Source organism: Hemicordylus capensis, chromosome 1 (genome assembly GCF_027244095.1).
Source record: "Hemicordylus capensis ecotype Gifberg chromosome 1, rHemCap1.1.pri, whole genome shotgun sequence".
Taxonomy (NCBI): domain Eukaryota; kingdom Metazoa; phylum Chordata; class Lepidosauria; order Squamata; family Cordylidae; genus Hemicordylus; species Hemicordylus capensis.
In genome coordinates, this window is record NC_069657.1 from 28,028,055 (window position 1) to 28,044,710 (window position 16,656).

Sequence of the window (16,656 nt, forward strand, 5' to 3'; positions counted from 1 at the left end):
GAATGGGAGACTACATGTGTGAGCACTGTGAGATAGTCCCCTTAGGGGATGAGGGTGCTCTGGGAAGAGCATTATTATTATCATTATTATTATTTCGATTTTTATACCGCCCTTCCAAAAATGGCTCAGGGCGGTTTACACAGAGAAATAATAAATAAATAAGATGGCTCCCTGTCCCCAAAGAGCTCACATTCTAAAAACACACACACACACAAGATAGATACCAGCAACAGTCACTGGAGGTCCTGTGCTGGGGGTGGACAGGGCCAGATACTCCCCCCCCCCGCTAAATAAAGAGAATCACCACGTTATAAGGTGCCTCTTTGCCCAGTTAGCAGGGGATTTGAGGTTCCAAGTTCCCTCCCTGGCATCTCCAGATAGTGCTGAGAGAGACTCTTGCCTGCAACCTTGGAGAAGCCACTGCCAGTCGATGTAGACAATACTGAGCTACAGGGGCGTGAGGAAAACGGAGCAGGGGATGTCAAGTGTCCCTTGACCACCAGGGTCTGGGGGAGCCGACAAGGCACCCCCTCGCCCAGGGCACCCCACTGCTGCCGACCCTCCTGCACCCAGCCGGGGAGTTTGCTGGCTGGGAGTGTGAGGTGTGCTGTTCTCCTTCCCAACCAGTGTTTCATTGAAATGCTGGTTGGCCTACGGTCCCGTCCCCCCCGCCTTGCTCTTAGTGAGGCGGGGGGAGGGGATGAGCCTCACACCTCACAATCCCAGCTGGCAAACACCCCATTGGATGCAGTGGGTGTGGTCAGTGCCCGGACGGAGCCATTAAGCCCCATAGCCGAGTTTTCCCACCTCAGTCAGAGGTTTGTTGAATCACTGACTGGGATCACTGAACCTGCTGACTGAGGAGAGGAAAAAACTTTGCAACAGGGCTGAATAGCCTGAAACTTTGAAGCAGGGCACATAAGAACAACCCGGCTGGATCAGGCCCAAGGCCCATCTAGTCCAGCATCCTGTTTCATACAGTGGCGCAGCTGATGTCGCCGGAAGCCTACAGGCAGGAGTTGAGGGTATGCCCTCTCTCCTGCTGTCACTCCCCTGCAACTGGTACTCAGAGGCATCCTGCCTAGCATTTTTCAGACCATCCTCCTGCAGCTGATGTGATGCAGGAGGCATGGCTTGGGCACATGTCCGATAACGCACACTTGCTAACTTGTCCCACTGCCGCCAGTAAGCTCTCTATGCATCTGCTGAATAGACCAATGGTCTGACTCAATTTAAGGCAGCTTCCTGTGTTCCTATGTAATAGTGTCTGAATAGGGCTGGATTGTACATGCATTGAGCATAACATGTGAATAGGGCTACAGAAGCACCTACATGTATACAGACAGCTGTACACACAATGTAATGTCTGAATAGGGATCTATTAGCATGCATAGCGAGGCCAAATCAGGGAGAACTAATCGGTTAACTGGGGATAGAGTCAGGTAAAGGCTGCAGTATTGACTCTCTTGCCTTCCACACTGAAATTCTGAGTCACTAGGCTGACTTGGACATCCTCAGTACAGTTTCCAGCTGTTCCTGACACAACACTTCCGACCTCAGTGGTCAAAGCCATCTGGAAGAGCCCATTTTTGTTGCTGATGCCTTTTGTGGCCTTTCTGTACCCCATTTCTTGTTGCCAACCGCTTGCGTTCTTGCTCCCCCTACTGGAATGTCGTACTTTTAGGTTGTACTAATCTGACGAGTCAGAGATGTGTATGTAAAATATGTTATAATAATTATGGCACACAAGCTATAAAAGGCACAAAGTGTTCATAAAAGATCAAGATAGATGAATTTTCTTAATAAGTGGCTAAAACATCCTCGGAATTTCCGGAGCTATTTTGCTGCTCAAGGGTTTTCAATGCAATGCTCTGATGATAGAAGAACCACTTCTATCAAATATTAAGCTACTGTAAATTTACTATAATTGAATAATTTGCCTCTTAGCTTTGGTTCACTAAAACTGTAGCAAGGTTCTCATCACTAAGTGATCGTTCTGCAGTCTGTTTCAATATATGTCATGTCAGACAAGGCTCATATATAGCACCATTTAAGATTTAGTAATTCCAAAGCCAAGGGACCTTGTAAAAGATCTGGATGATTGACCATAAAGTATGCACGTATTTAGTCATATTAAATTACGATTAGAGCTCTGAGCTTCAGATTTAAATACAAAATTGATAAATCTTTTCTACTTTAGAAAAGTACAATCTTGTGCAACTCAGATTGGAAATGAGAAGTAATTCAAAGCAAAGAGTGGAGGGACGCCATATTATTGATGTAGATTTAATAAATATATTTGGCTCAATTTGCTCTTGCTCTGGGAAGGATCTGAGGCAGGGCTGGAGAATGGGGCATTTTATTTCAGGGACTGATCAGGGCAGACCGTATATAGACGTAACCAACTGGTTATATAGACGTAACCAACTGGTTAATTCAGTATGGGGCTATGCAGCCTTGTCCCAGGGCAGTTATTTGAGGGAAATGGGTGCTATCAGGAGGAACTTATATAATGGAGCTCCTGCCACAACTAATACAGGTAGTGAAACCTGTGCTGTAAACAGACATAATTGGTGGTTGTTTTTTTAAAGAATGAAAACAAATGGACAATGAATAATATGGGTTGCTCACTGAACAAAGAGGCATCTTTTAAAGTTGTGATTCTCTTATATTTAGCAGAGGGAGAGCAAGTATCTCTATCCATCCTCAGCACAGCACCCCTCCAGTGGTTGAAACCGGTGTCTATCTTATGTCTCTTTTTAGGTTGTGAGCCCCTTGGGGACAGGGCATAGGAACATAGGTCATATGTCATATGAGCCATATACTGAGTCAGACCATAGGTCTATCTAGCTCAGTATTGTCTTCACAGACTGGCAGTGGCTTCTCCAAGGTTGAAGGCAGGAATCTCTCTCAGCCCTATCTTGAAGATACTGCCAGGGAGGGAACTTGGAGCCTAGATGCTCTTCCCAGAGTGGCTCCATCCCCTGAGGGGAAAATCTTACAGTGCTCACACTTCTAGTCTCCCATTCATAGGCAATCAGGGAGGACCCTGCTTAGCTAAAGGGACAAGTCATGCTTGCTACCACAAGACCAGCTCTCCTCTCTCTAATAATGAATCTTATTCATTATTGCTGTTGTTGATGATGTTGTTGCTTATGCAAATCGCTTTGGGAACCTTTGTTGAAATGCAGGATATGAATGTTCATAGCAGCGGTAGAGTGTTCCGAAGATGTATCACCATTCGTGCTCATTCCAAATGGAGCCTAAACCAAAGGGCCCCCACTTAGCTTGGGTTCAATTAATTCAAAAATGAATGCACATCCCTAATGCTCACACATTTCAACCACCTTCCGAACGTAATATGTAATGCAGCCATAGATGTGGACAATCCATATAACCATGCCTCCCATTTTTGCGGGAAGGACTCTGCAAATACTCTGTACCTATGGCTACATCACCCATTGCATTGAACATAGTGTGGAAGCACACCAACATTTGTCCTTCCAAAATACTCCTGTGGCAGGGCTCCCATAGGTCAGTGCTTATAGGGGAGCATTTGAATCAACCCCTTATTTTAGCAGAGAAATACAGATGAGAAGAGCGCTCACAGAGGAGATCTGGAGACAATAGCTTAAGGTCTAAAACAAGTAAAGGGTTATCTTAAGAAGTAACAAGATTAGATAGAAAAGCCTGCACCCTTTACTAACTACTAGGAGTGTGCACAAAATAGGGTAGCCCCGTTCAGTTCGAATCTTCCCCAGACTTGAACCTGACCAGGGATGTTTGGTTTTGTCACCCCCACGAAACATGCCCCCACCCCGGTTCTGTTTGGTCCAGGGGGTGGGGTTTGGTGAGTTTTTTTTAAAAAAAGTTTTAGTTTTAAAAAATAAATTTCACTCCGGCTTAGATTTGGCTGTGGGGAGGGGGGGTGTCTCCAGAAATTCCCCTCCCCCACCAGCCTCTATTATTTATTTATTTATTTAGCAAGTTAGTTAGTTATCTATCATATTTTTATACCGCCTGATATGCCTATCTCTAAGCAGTGTACAGAATTTAAAATATTTAGAAGTCACAAATTAAAATGCATGACAGTAAAATAAATATAATATAATAAAATTATTAAAACAAGTTTTTAAAATTATTAAAATAAATTCTAATTAAAAGCCTGAGAGAACAGGAGGGTCTTGAGGTTCTTCCTGAAAACAAACAGAGAAGGAGATGCTCTTATTTCAGCAGGAAGCTTATTCCAAAGCCCTGGGGCAGCCACAGAGAAAGCCCGGTCCTGGGTTGCCACCAAACGAGCCAGTGGCAACCGTAACTGGATCTCTCCAGAAGTTCATAACAGGCAGCAGGGGTTATGACAAAGGAGGCACTCTTTCAAATAGCCTGGAACCAAGCCATTAGAACCGGTGTAATGTGGTCCCTTCGTTTTGTCCCAGAGACCAATCTTTCTGCTGCCTTCTGTGTGCCAAATAGCCTAGGTTGTGTGGTCTTCAGCCCATTCTGGGCCTCACCCCCATGACAGCGGCCATATTGAGAGTCTTGAGAGTCAATGAGGCTATTCTCACAACCTCCTAAAAGCGGGCTAAGGGAGCTCCAGCCCACTTTTTGGAGGTTGTGTGCTGCAATGGGAGCAAGCACACCGCTGACCTCGTTCTTCTGATTGTGAGTTGCCATATTGCGCCTCCATGCCACGGTGACTCACAAAGAGACCCCTGGCCTCGGGGGTCTCCCCAGAATGCCCGGTGCACTTGTGCAGGGCATCCTGGGACTTCCGGGGGCCAGGAGGCCCCCAATCCCCGCCACCCCTACCAGCTCCATGACAGAGCCAGTAATTGTGTGAGCGGCCAAATGGCCCGATAGCAGCATAGTATGTTTTGCTGTCGGAGGTTTCTTTGGCCTCTCCCTCCGCCATTCACTCAATCCGCAGCTGTTTCTCGGATGCTCTGTGTGGAGCCTCTTGCAACAAGCTGAGAATAAAGCCTGTGGATCAGTTAAGATGCAACGTGATGGCAAATTCAGCCACGCATAAAACAAACAAGCCATCTACACACCTTGGTTTCAAAGCTTGGTTTGTTTGGCCTAATGGAACGTCAAGTGAATCTGAGAGGCACCTTTGGGTGGAAAAGCATAGCTCAGATTCAACCAAGGATGGATGTTGTGTCTGAAACAGCCCCATTGTGCAGAAAATTTGTGCCCAACAGTGGATTACAGTCTAAATTATTACTACAGATGGGCAAACTCCACCCCTTCCATACTTAGAAAAATAAGGGCTTCCTTAAAAAAAATCAGAAGTTTAGTTTAATTTATTTATTTTTACATTTCTATTCTGCTCTTCCTCCATAGAGCCCAGAGCAAGGTACATGGTTATGTTTATCCTCACAACAACCTTGTGAGGTAGGTTATGCTGGGAGAGAAGTTATTGGCCAAGAGTAAGCCAGTGAGTTGTATGGCTGAAGGGGAATTTTAACTCAGGGTTCCCCAGCCCTAGTCCAATAATACCTATAATAAGCCACTGCACCACACTGGCTTATTTCACTATAGCTTATTTTCCAAGCCAATCCTATGACCAGAAGTTGCCCAGCTCCTGCCCTGTGGCAAGCCACTCCAAACCCCTCTAGCCCACTCACCCATCTATCTCATTCATTTCCAATCATGCATTTCCTAGGAGACACCAGGGCTTTCCCCCTCCAGTTTTCATAATGAGCACACCAGAGATGGCAGGGGATAAGCTCTGAGTTCTCACTGCTCTCTTTCTTCGGCCAGATCACTGTCACTGCTGCTGCTCCGGACATGTGAGTTTTGTTCAAAGGAACAGGGGATTGTGGAGTAGCTCTGGAGAACTTTGAAAGCTGGACATTCTTTTCCAGCTAAAACTTCAGTCCAAGTGGAGGAAGATTCAGTTATTCACAATAACCCTCACGTCTTCTGTGAGACAAGTGTTATGGATGCCTGAAGCTTATTTCTAGGCCTCAGCACGGTGAATTTCACTAGCATCTGCTGTTCCCTGTAACAGGGATTCCCCATTGTTGTTGACTATAGCTCCCATAATCCTCAACTGCAATGGCCAGGCCAGGATTATGGGAGCTGTAGTCAAGAACATCTGGGAATTCTTGTTACAGGGAACACTGCTAGCATCCTTAGTTAACTACAGAGCTATTTCTACCACTCTACAGTGAGTGATAGAAGCCGCTCTGTAGTTACCAAGGTATGCTGCTGAAATTTGTCAAAGTAAAAAAGGAAGACTAATGTCACAGAACAATCATTTCCTCAAACCTTAAAGACATTAAACAGTTAATGCATAAATGAGTACTAGTAATGCCAGCTTTTATTAAAAAATAATGGAAACACCATCCCATCCCATCTGCCTCTTAAAAGTCTGCATAATACCTACTGATGTGTTTCGCCTTTAATTCAGCAAAACCAAATTGCACATTATATTTTAATGTTGCTTGTAAACCATCTTGAGCACCTTCTTTGGGTTAGAAAGGTAGACTGGAACTGCTGAAAATAAGCAAATCAAATAAAACTGTGATCAGCCTAAAAGAGCATAGTTGATGTGGGCAGTAAATAGGTGTGTCCTAGATTACTTTGTTGTTCTTCTGATGGGCACTTGGTGCTAAGGCATCACTAATGTGTCATTAGTATAATTTGGACTCCCCAAGGTATAGGCCAATCACTTATAAGGGTTAGGGTCATGTCTAGATGGTACAGAACACCAGCAAAACTCACCCATATGGTTCCTGAATATTCAAATAATTCTTGGAGACTTTGACCCCGTTCAGACATAATGTGGAACCGCAGGTCCAATGCATGCATGCACACACACACACACACACACACTCTCCTGTCCACATTTGGTCAGAAGAGCTGCCTCTCTGCAGTCAGCAAGACTGTAGAGAAGCAGGGAGAGCTGGCTGTGTGGGTTTCCTTCCTGAAAGAAAGACAGCTCACACAGCCAATTGAGTCAGAGTGAGGGAGAAACTCCCTCCCTCAACTCCAGTTCCATGGGGCCAAAAATGCACAGCCAGTGTTCAGATGTAACAGTGGTGCCACAGAAATGGAGTTTGCGGCGCCCAAACTCCATGCTGAACTGAAGGTTCAGCTTGGTGTTTGGGGAGGGAAACCCTGGGTTCCTTTTCCCCACAAACTCAATTTCTCCAAATTTGCTGTGTGGTGAGAGAACCCGGGATAAAAGGACCTCTGGTTTCCTGTTACATCTGAATTTGGCCTTCATGGTCAAGAGGGATACCAGTTGCAAGGAACCAACAGCAGGAGAGAGGGCATACCCTCACCTATTGCTTGTGGACTTCGCAGAGGCATCTGGTGGGCCACTGTGTGAGGCAGGATGCTGGACTAAATAGGCCTTGGGCCTGATCCAGCAGGGCTGTTCTTATGTTCTTAGGGATCATATCTTCATATGTGGTGGTCTTGCCCACGACTTAAATTGTTTTGGCATAGAGTAATTCAGTATGTTAAGGAAATGACACATGTGGTTTTGCTGTGGAAACCAGAAATATTTTTTTAATGCCTTTGAGGAACCTCCATTGATCATTTATGTAGGGAACTTATAATGCTTTTATTATTGGCAGCAAAACTATTTATTGCTAAGGAATGGAAAAAGAAGAACCTTCCAAAATTTAAATTAAATAGTGAGGTCATTCACACAAAGGTGAACAGAAAGGTGTATTCTACCCAGGTTTGGGAGTTGTGTGTGTTTCCAATTTTGAGTGGTGTGGGAGCAATGTTAGAGGAAAACCTGGGTAGAAGTGATTGTGTAGCCACCCAAGTTTTCCTCCTACTTTGTTTTTACACAATCACTTCTATTCAGGTTTTCCTCTAAACTTCCTAAACTTTCCTCTAAACTTCCAAAATTTGAAAGTTACTAGTGCAAGATAAGCTCTCTTCCCAGCTCAAAGCCTCTGCTTATCCAAACTATAGGCATTTCTTTTTAGAATGCTGGTTACCCTTTTTTAATTGTATTGATATCAAAAATCAATATATAAGAGATGAAAGGGTAAAAATGATTGTTTTATACTTTTATTTACAGATATTCTAAATGTATTCAGTGAAGTAATGATCCTGAGGTGTTATATTTATTTGTTCCTGAGCTGAGTTTTATCTGTTGTATTTTGTAATTTGTTTTCTTTTGTACATTTCCTCAAAGAAAGTAGGCTAAAAATAAAAAGTTTATAGAAACAGAGTGAATGGTTAGTGCAAGTAAGAGTCTACTGCATCAGTGAGGCCAGAGGCCAGAAAGTCCCCAGTGTGGATCCACCACGGATGGGCTTGGAATTTGGCAGCATTTCTACACTTCATACAAGCCAGACATTTTATATTGACTGTTCCAAATGTTCTCTGGTTATAGGAGAGTATAGAAAACCAACCCTGTCTGCATATTTCTTTGAATATTTCTATCACAGCTGTAGGAAAAGGGTTTTTAAACTCTAGTCCAGGAAACCCTAGAACTCCTCAAAAGTTATCAATTCTTCAATAGAAAGGCTAGTGTCAGCATTCTCCATCTCCAGATCTTCTCCCGTTTGCCCTGATCTTCTCCTGGTGAGTTCGGCCTTGGAACTTTCATAGGGCACCACCTCTACAGAAGCTCTGTTCAAGCACAGAGTCTTCCCAGTCTGCTCCTACACCAACTCACAGGGCACTGCCAGCATGAGCCCTTGTCGGTATCTGGTCGCTAATCATTGGCCAGTCTATATTTATATAATATTTGACAGTCTAGGCAAATCCCGTGAGATCTCGGGCCTTAACGAGATCTTGTCCCGAGATCTCTCAAGAGTCCCCGCAGATCTCCTGAAGACTCCACACCAGCCCCACGCATGGCTGTTTCTCTCTGTTCGGGCCACTTTGGTCCCGACCTGCTCCTGATCAGAATGCCATCCCCTGCAAATCGGGAAGGAGACTGGAGCGCATGGCACAATGAGTGGGCTCTCCCTGCCAATGGTGTAAGTCCCCTTGTCTCCTTTGACCACACACCCGTCATCTCCTGACAGCTAGTAATAGCAGACATGCTTTGTTGAAAGCAGGGCTGAGCTCAAGGTTCTCACGAAATCTCTTTCAGATTGAAATATGGAGGGAGAGAAGCAAAATATCCTCTGAGATCTCCCATCCACAACATTTCAGGGCTGCCACTAGTTTCACAACACCACTTATCCCAGTGGCACACTGGTGGGCAGGTGCTGGCAGTGCCATTTTTAGCCTGCTTCCCTTAAAAAAAAGTGAGGCCACCTTCAGATATTTGCTTCCATTCCCCCCATGCACTCCCAAACGATCCTGATCTGCAGTATAGGAGACTGCAAAGGGGGAGGCCCTGGCTGCATGGGATAAAATGCATGGAGGAAAGCCATGGCAGCCAATCGAATAGGAGGGATGGAGGACCTTCCTACCCTCAAGTCTGATTTGTGCAGCTTGTACAAACCCGAGGACACAGTGGCAGAATTCAGATGACCTGATGTCGCTTTTGGACCTGAGGTTTTGGTGTAGAAACAGAATGTTAACTGAAGGCTCAAATTCAAGTTGGGGACTACCACCAAACCGTGGTCCGATGATGAAACTACAAATCCAACCAAAATATAGAACTTCTGGCATGTTTTTCTCTTGTTTTGCATTATGTCCAAAGGCAGCCTATGCTTATGAGATCACCTGAGTGTGTGTGTGTGTGTGTGTGTGTGTGTGTGTGTGTGTGTGTCCGTGTGTGTGTCCCCCTATCAACTTTGCAATGCCTGGACCAATATGCAACAAATTGGGTACAGTTGTAGGGACACATAGGGACATCTCAACAGTGTGATGATGTCATCTACCCCAGTTCAAGATGATGGACATGTAAACATTTGAGGCACAAGTGGGCTAACTTGTGAACTGCCTAACCAATTTAAACTAAATTTGCTACAGCTGTAGGAACATATAGGGACAGCCCAATGGAATAGTTTGTGATGATGTCAACCAACCTATTCAAGAAAGCAGATTCATGGAGCTGTGAGCATTTGAAGTGCAAGTGGGCTAATTTGTGGGCCACCTAACTGATATGGATCAAATTTAGTGCATTTGTAGTGAGTGACAAAATGGGGCACTTCAGCACCATAGTTTGTGATGATGTCATGCACCCCAATTAAAGATGGTGGACACATGAACGATTGAGGCAAAAGAGGGCTAAACCACCTAACCAATTTGAACCAAATTTGCCACAGTTGTAAGGACACATTGGCACACCACAACACTATAGTTTGTGATGATGTCATCCACCCCAGTTCAAGATGGCAGATGTGTGAACATTTAAGGCTAAAGTGGGCTAATTTGAGAAGATATTAATTATCAATTAAGATTATAGTGAGAGGAAAGTAGGCAGATTAGTTCTTACCAGAACAACTTGGTTTTTTTTTTAACTCAGTAGTCAACATGATGCTACAGTAAATATTTGCCATAGTTGTAATTATACAACCAGTCATGGATTATGGCTTGCAGGACTGAAACTGTTTCCAGGAAAATGTTACATAACAGTCCTGTTCAGGTGTTCTACAGAATGCCACTGAACATGCTTACAGGGCTACAAGTATGTCTAATGTCCCGCTCCCAGCTCCTTTATATACTTGGTGCTCTATGGCATTACAGTAGCCAAATAGGGAATTCAGTAGAACACTGCTGAACACACTTTCAGGACGACAAGCAGGTCAGAAATCTTGCCTCCTACGGCCCATCTCTCACCCTCTCAGGCCCACTCTTCATGCTTAGTGCCACATTCATCTGAAGACAAGTGCTGTAAGCATGTTTGTGCTTATTTGGGGGATCAAGAGACTGGTTATATTATTATATTATATGTGTATTATTATGTATGCCTTAAATTTTGGTCTATGACCGCAAATAAACATGATTGATTGATTGAAGAGACTGGGATTAGGGATGTGCATAACACCAGTTTGCCTGGTTTGGTTCGAATTCAAACTGGGTTCGAACCAGCAAGGGGTGGTTCGGTTTTGGTTTTGTTCGAACCACCTTCTGGTTCAGTATGAATTCGAACCAGTTTCTAACTGGTTTTGAACTGGTTCAAACTGGTTTTAACCTAAAAAAGTGGGTGGGGTGGTAGCTGGCACCCATGGGTACCTGCCACCCAAACCCCAAAGCAATCGGACACTCGTATGGTTTTTAATGAATTTTTGAAATTTATTTATATTTTTATCATAGGGTATAATGGGACTAGAACCAGCCCATTATTCTCTATTGTGGAGCACCCATGGGTGCTAACAACCACCCAAACCCCAAAGCAATTGGACACGTATACAATTTTTAATGAATATTTGAAATCTTTTTAATTATTTTCTCATAGGGTACAATGGGATCTGAACCAGCCCATATCCCCTATTGTGGAGTACTTAGGGGCACAAAAGTGGGGTGGTTGGTAGGCACCCTGAGGTGACTACCACCCACAAAATCTCAAGGCAATTGGACACTCCTCCAATTATTGGTGAATTTTTAAAGTATTTTTGAATTCCTCATAGGGAATAATGAGGATTGCAGCAAATGTATAGGTTCACGTTGGGGGGAAAGGAGTGTCCTAGAGCAGAGTGTGGTGGGTGGTAGTTCCCAAGGTGGGCAAGGAAGTGATCAGAATTATTTGAAAGGATTTGGGTTAGCACCCTTGCTTTGGGCCACCCCAGCACACCCCCCCCCAAGTGCAATTATGGGGCTGCTGAAACCTCCATTCTTCCCTATGGAGAAAAACCTTAAAGCCTCTTGTGGGGTGCTGGGGTGGCCCAGAGTGAGTGGTGGTCTAGTGCAGGGATTCTCAACGTTGGGTCCCCAGATGTTATTGGACTTCAATTCCCATAATCCCCAGCCCCACTGGCCTTCAGTTGGGGATTATGGGAGTTGAAGTACAGTATCATCTGAGGATCCAACATTGAGAATCCCTGGTCTAGTGCACAGAAGCCAACCACCCCCATGGGTTAGCAACCCATGGGGTACTGGGTTTTGTTGTTTCTGAGGTGTTCTGAGTGTAGATTCTTTGGTAGCATATTAGATTTTCAATGACAAACCATGAATCCACTCTCATCTGCTAACCTTAAAGACACTTAAGTGATTTAAGTGTCTTTAAGGTTAGCCAAACCAGCCCTTTGCCCAATTCCTTTCAAATAATTCTGATAGCTTCCTTGCCCCCCTTGGGCACTACCACCAACCACACTCTGCTCTAGGCCACCCCTTTGCCCCCGACATGAAGTTATACATTTGCTGACACCTCCATGTTTCTTTATGGAGAAAAACCTTAAAGACACGTAAACTTCAAAAATCACTTTAAAACCAGCGTTTTGCCCAATTCCTTTCAAATAATTCTGATAGCTTCCTTGCCCACCTTGGGAACTACCACCCACCACACTCTGCTCTAGGACACCCCTTTCCCCCCAACGTGAAGCTATACATTTGCTGCAATCCTCATTATTCCCTATGAGGAATTCAAAAATATTTAAAAATTCACCAATAATTGGAGGAGTGTCTGATTGCCTTGGGTTTTTTTGCCACTAAGGGTAGGCACCCCTGGGTGCCTACCACCCACCCCATGTTTGTGCCCCTAGGTGCTCCAAAATAGGGTTAATGGGCTGGTTTGGGTCCCATTATACCCTATGAGAAAAATAATTAAAATATTTCAAATATTCATAAAAAATTGTTTAAGTGTCCAATTGCTTTGGGGTTTGGGTGGTTATTGGCAACCATGGGTGCTCCACAATAGGGAATAATGGGCTGGTTCTATTTCCATTATACCATATGAGAAAAAATATAAACAAATTTCAAAAACTCATAAAAATCATACGAGTGTCCGATTGCTTTGGGGTTTGGGTGATAGGTACCCATGGGTGCCAGCTACCACCCCACCCATATTTGGAGGTTCTAACCAGTTCAAATCCAACCACCCCCTGTTTGGTTCAAATTCGAACCTGCAGCTCAAACCTGATGGCTGGTTTGGTTCGAATTCGAACCTTCAAACCACCCCGGTTTGAATTCAAACCGTTTGAATTTGAACCGGTTTGCACATCCCTAACTGGGATGTCCCAGCCTCCTGATCACAGAAATGGAAACAATCATGCTGCAGACAAACACTGTAGTAAATGTGAAGAGCGAGACCAGGAGGGTGAGTGACGATCCAGAGGTGTAACTTCTGAACTGCCAGTAGTCCTGTAAGCATGTTCAGCAGCGTTCTACTGAATGCCCAAACAGGGCTACTGCCATATAGCATAGTGCATGGAACCCCAAAGAAGGTTCCCACCAGCCTTCTTATGAAGTGACATTAGAAGCAAAACTTGGTTGGTCTTGTTCAAGCAAAACCTTGGCAGGAGTTCTGAATCAGAACATCAATAGGGTTAGCAAAACGTCTCATCTGAAGGGGCCATCTTTTGCTCTCACTGGCATTAACTCCTCTCTTTTCCAAGACTTCTTCTTTTCTTTTTTCTTTTTTGCTGCTCCATAGCATAAACAGTGTTTTCCAAGAAAATAAAATCATAATGCTACTCTCTTAGAAGCGTGAGTGCAGCCAAGGCTGTTAGAGTACTTTTTGATTACATCAAAATTGCCTAAGACAAGACTGACTGCTTCATTGAGTTAATGCAGCTATGGGATCTGAAAGACACTGATGGAAATAACGTTGGTGCTTTCAGAAATGTTCTTTAAGACTAAAGTAATGCCAACCTTGGCTGTGTTTAAAGATGAAAAATAGGCCCATGAAGGGTGAGAAATGGCAGTAAACGGCAAACATGATTTTAATGGAGAAGCATCAAAAGAGTTTATTTTCCAGAGCAAAGGAAAACTCAATAACCATTTAGCCCTACCAAACTCAACTCAGAAAAGGCTTATAACCACCTAATGAAAAGGCAGCCGGTATCTGAGATTTCAACAGAAACATTAGAATGAGCTGTCCAACGTACACATGTCCAGCACAGCCTCTTATTCTTACTGAAGGCAAGGTCTGATCTAAGTTTCTTGAGACATTCAAGCACTCATAATTGTAGCTGCCAAAATGGTAGTTAGAGATTCTGAGGTGAGACTGTGAGGGAAAAGGAGGAGATCTTGAGAGAAGAAATGAGAGTTTGAAGAAGAGTCTGGGACAAGAACACAGAGTGCAAAACCAGAACTATTGAAAAGGAGAACAGCAGCTTCCTGTTCTCAAGCATCCTTCATTCAGCTACAGAGTGAGCACCAGGAGCATTCCCAGATGGGGCTTTTAGCTCACTCCTCCACTGGAATGGAGGTTGTCCATTCGGACACTGGCTGGATTTGCAGTGAAGTCCATGGGATATATTGGGGAGCGCTTCACACACGATTCGGGTTTTTCACTGCGCGTTAGTGCCTACCCCAATTTATGTCTGGGGTTTAAAAAAAATCCACTTTTTGTGACAGTTTTGGAGAAACTTGCAATAAATCCATGGTAAAGTCTACTGTCTGGGAAAGCTTCAGGAGCCAGGAAAATTGGGGACTAAAGACTTCAAAGAAACTGGAGGATCTACTGCTCCACCCACTTTGTAGACTACAACATTTGTGAGACTCCTGTGTGTTTTGCTTACCTTTACTCTTGCAAATAGCCACTTTTTGCAGGCACTGGGGCTTTTCCTTTGATTACATATATATGTATTATATGTGTATTTTTGTTTAAGCTGATTAATTTATACCTTTTGAATAATTAAATTTGCCTCTAAATTGATTTCACCATTAGTTGCTATTGTGCATACTCTGGAAGGAATAGGAGAATGTTATAGGAGAAGGTGGTAGATTCCACTGGGAGTAGACAGATATTCATGACAGTAGATTATCTCCATGAATGTGTGTCAGGTGACTCTAACTGTGGCCATACACTGAATCTCCAATCATCCTTTCTCTAAGCATGAAAATAATACCTCCACCATATAGACACTTCACTCTTATTCAGGGGTGCACAACTTTGGCCGTCTCACCGTTGGACTACAACTCTCATCATCCCTGATTATTGGCCAGTATGGCTGGGGATGATGGGAGTTGTAGTTCAACAACTGAAGGGCCAAAGTTGTGCATCTATGCCTTTATTGTCTCTTCCTTATAATAGTAATCATAATCCATAAACCTGGCTGCACCAGGTCTCACAGTGCAAGAAATGGTTGCTATACGACACAACCATTCAGATTTGGTTACATGATGATGTCACAAAGGAAAAATAGAACTGGAAGATGAAGAGAGGACCATGCAAATGAGCAGGCAAAGGTTGTGCAAGCATTGATGAAAACATGTTAAAACATGAAGACATTATGAAACTCCTTAAAAATATATATTTTATATAGCGAGAAGTTGTCACTTTGCTCTAGTTCTACGAATGCTTGCAGGAGACACATGGAGAAGGGTAATCAATTTGGAGAAATCTGTTCCGTATGCAGAAATCTCTCTTGCTAGTTTGGGGTGACTAAAAATCCACAGTGAACTGAAGGATAATACTACTGAAATGCTAAAAATAATACTCTGTACTTTCTGTCTTGCAGAATATTTCTATTTACCAGCTTGGAGACTAAAAGACCTTTCCACTCATCTATTTATATATTGATCATAATAATAACTGCAATCAACAATTAGAGCTGGTGTGAAATGTCACTGACATTACACCATTGAAAAGAAATCACAATCATGGAAGTGTTATGCTTGCTACACTCAGCTGTGACATTTAAATATTTTGCTTTGACATCCAGTAACAGTTTTGGCCAACAATGTCAAATAAAAAGATGGGAGTTCCTTTAAATGTATTTGCAAAACTATCAATCTGGAGATACATGCTTTGGATCCTCAAAGGAACAGCTCATAAACTGTTATCTTAAGTACATGAAAATCATAAAAGAGTAAAAGCAATTAAAGTTCACTTTTTATGATGATAGGTTTTGTGTTATCTATGGGCATGGACTGCCCATAGATAATCAGAGACAGAATTATGGTGTGATACTAACCCTATTCCATGAAACTCGCTGCCCCAGGTGAATAGGATTCAAAATGTATTCTCTCTCTCTATATATATATATTTCTCTAAGGCGTACCCATCGCTAATCCCATGTGTGCCAGCTCTTGTGAGATTTCATGAGCAAGGGGAGGGGGAGAGGAAGGCCAGCAAGAGGAAGCAGCGGCCAGGCCAGTCGGTCGCCGGGTGAATGAACTGGGGTGAAGGGAGTGGAAGAGAACAGCTGAAGGGATGGTGGGGGGAGAGAGGGAGAACTAGGGGCACATAAGCTCTGCGCCAGGTCAGCTAGTTATTTATTATTTAAAATATTTATACCCTGCCCCTGGAATACCACTACTGCTTGGGGTGGTTCACAAAACCAAGAAAACAGATACAATGTAAAATAAAACATTTAATAAAGTTAAGCAAGTTAAAAGAATGGGGTACTTATTGTGCGGGGTAGGAACTCAGGAGACACTTCTGATCTGCCGGTTCTGGATAGAATCACAATTCCCCTGAAGGAAGAGGTACACAGTCTGGGAGTGCTTCGGGATCCAAACCTCTCCCTGGTGTCTCAGGTTGAGGCAGTGCCCAGAAGTGCTTTCCATCAGCATCAGCTGATACACCAAATGCATCCGTTTCTTGAGATGAATGACCTCAGTACAGTGGTAAATCTGCTGGTAACCTCCAGACTTGACTACTGCAAAGCATTT

General features: G+C 43.7%; 1 long non-coding RNA gene across 1 annotated transcript; it reads left to right on the forward strand.

The window, feature by feature from the left end:
* The first annotated feature begins 15,216 nt into the window (after positions 1 to 15,216).
* On the forward strand, positions 15,217 to 15,754 carry LOC128342534 (uncharacterized). The gene is made up of 2 exons (XR_008315051.1): positions 15,217 to 15,364; positions 15,501 to 15,754. It is a non-coding gene; the product is annotated as an uncharacterized LOC128342534 (long non-coding RNA).
* Positions 15,755 to 16,656: the final 902 nt, after the last annotated feature.